We start from the raw sequence: 2,263 nt of genomic DNA, 5'->3' as shown, positions 1-2,263 counted from the left end.
GAAAACAGTATGAAAATGTTCTATTTCCGCCGTTCTGTCAAAAAAGGATTTTAACTGTAGAAGATGTAAGCTTTCTGTCATATCTGTGTAGTATGATGATATTGTGTACATCTAAAACATGGAATATGATGAAGAATTTGATTTGGTTTCATTGCTGTTAAATATGTCATGTAAAACATTTTCTTAAAATTTTTCTATTTCGGATGGTTTTTAATTCGGATAAATAAATGCCTGTACATATTTTGTTGTAATATTACCGGCCTTTGTGGCATGTAGTCAGTGAATTATTGAACAGTGTTACCATTTTATCATGTCATGATATAACATAATTATTTTTTCTTATTTTTACACATCTTAAACTGATACTAAATATGTAAATATACTGTACAGTACTGTAAATGGTACCATTTGATGCCAAGTGTACAATAAAAACTGAAATGAAAATTGCCAACAGTGTCATGGTCTTGGTGGAAATGCTGTGTTCTTCATTGACATCTGTTTAATAATGGTATGGAAAAGGGAATTAAATTTTAATGTTGGTTTTATGAATAATAATGGAGGTATACATATTCAACATTTGAACACATTGTCATAAGGACTTATGTAGAAACTAAACTGCAAAACCATATTATGTATCTGCAGTTAATGCACAGGCTATGTACAGATGCTTATTGATATTCTATGTTTTCATTTTTTAGTGTTTTTACTTGTTAAATATTTGTTTTAGTTAATTATTTCAGGCTGGTGATAGAAAACTATCAGGAATGCTTCAAGCTGGCAATGGAGGGAAATGTAAAAGTAGGTAGGAAATGATAAAATGCAAAAGGATATTAACCAATGTTATGAATAATACAATAAGATGAATTTTATATTGATACAATGTTGGGCATCTTACTTTGAGCAGTTAACTGGTTCAACATACTTGTTATTTAACTTATATGAACATTAAACAAGAAATAAAATGTGACCAGAATGGTGTTTTTCATGTTTTCTTAAAAACCCTACTTATTTTTTTTTTTTAAAAAGACAATAATTTTCATAAAATATGCAAACTATTTCAGTTGAAATATGGGAATGTAAATTATGTGTTACTTGTAGTTTAACCATTAAAAGGAGTTTTCAAAAATGTATTATAATTATTGTGCTGTATTAAACAATATTTTGTAACTTTTTGCCTTTTCAGGACACTGAGATATCACAAGGTTTCAAAGATCTAGAATATGCTCACAGTCAGTCTTCCAGATACTCACCTTAAAGGTTCCAGTGTGTTTTAGGAGACTTTGTCAGAACAGTACTTTATACCTACATACACTGGAGATACCAGACCAAGCAGATAATTACAGATATATTGACACGGAATCTGAAATTAATTGCATATCCCAACACAACATAAGACTTTAAACTGTTAAATAGGCGATGAGGCATTTGTGTGACCTTCATTATTTGAAATGAAATTTCTTATAGTATTTATTTTAAGTTTGACTTTGCATTTAAAAGCCATTAGCATTAGATTTTTCAAAAATATATATATATATATATTTATATAAATTCAACTGTGATGTATATCCAGTTGTACATGTTTGTGAATTATATAGGATTATCTTAATGATACATTTATTCAAACTTATGAACATATAGAAAACACACTACCATGGCTGATCATGTAAACATTCATACTATCTTTTTATAGAAATTAAGTGAATCTTTCGATATTTCTGAATACATTTATTTTTTGCTTTGACTGGCTCATTTATAAACACAGAATGCTACATAAAGTGTATACTCCAGTGTATATCATAACATGATTGAAATAGATAATAGATAATATTTGCATGAACCTCTGAACACTTAACCACTATGGCAATCGGCACCAGTTATGATACTTTTTGTTGAATAATGTGTTTTGATGAGACCAGCTTGTAAAATAGCTGTATTTCTTTTAGTAATTTTGTGTATTTGAAGCATGTCTGCAAATGTAGATTTTATCATGTATTTTGAATGGATCTGAAATACTGTTTATTTAACTGTTATTACAACGATTGACACAATAAAGATGGATTTATGAATTGTCTTCATACAAAAAACCCAACCAGTCAATGTATTTTCGAACTGTTTCCCAATACAATAACTCTAAGTCACAGTTTTGGTGTGTATGAACTTTACGCGTTATCTGAACTAAGGCCGGTTGTTGATGATTGGATTCATCATCATCATCATCATCATCATCCACCGCACCAACCACAACCACCTTCACCACCAACTT

General features: G+C 29.5%; 1 long non-coding RNA gene across 1 annotated transcript; it reads left to right on the top strand.

The window, feature by feature from the left end:
• LOC128240190 (uncharacterized) lies at positions 1-1,345 on the top strand. Its single transcript, XR_008262083.1, has 3 exons — positions 1-65; positions 741-798; positions 1,184-1,345. It is a non-coding gene; the product is annotated as an uncharacterized LOC128240190 (long non-coding RNA).
• Positions 1,346-2,263: the final 918 nt, after the last annotated feature.

This window comes from Mya arenaria, chromosome 7, assembly GCF_026914265.1.
Source record: "Mya arenaria isolate MELC-2E11 chromosome 7, ASM2691426v1".
In the NCBI taxonomy this organism is placed as follows: Eukaryota; Metazoa; Mollusca; class Bivalvia; order Myida; family Myidae; genus Mya; species Mya arenaria.
The sequence above is the reverse complement of the archived record's forward strand: the minus strand, read 5'-3'. Positions and strand labels throughout refer to the sequence as shown.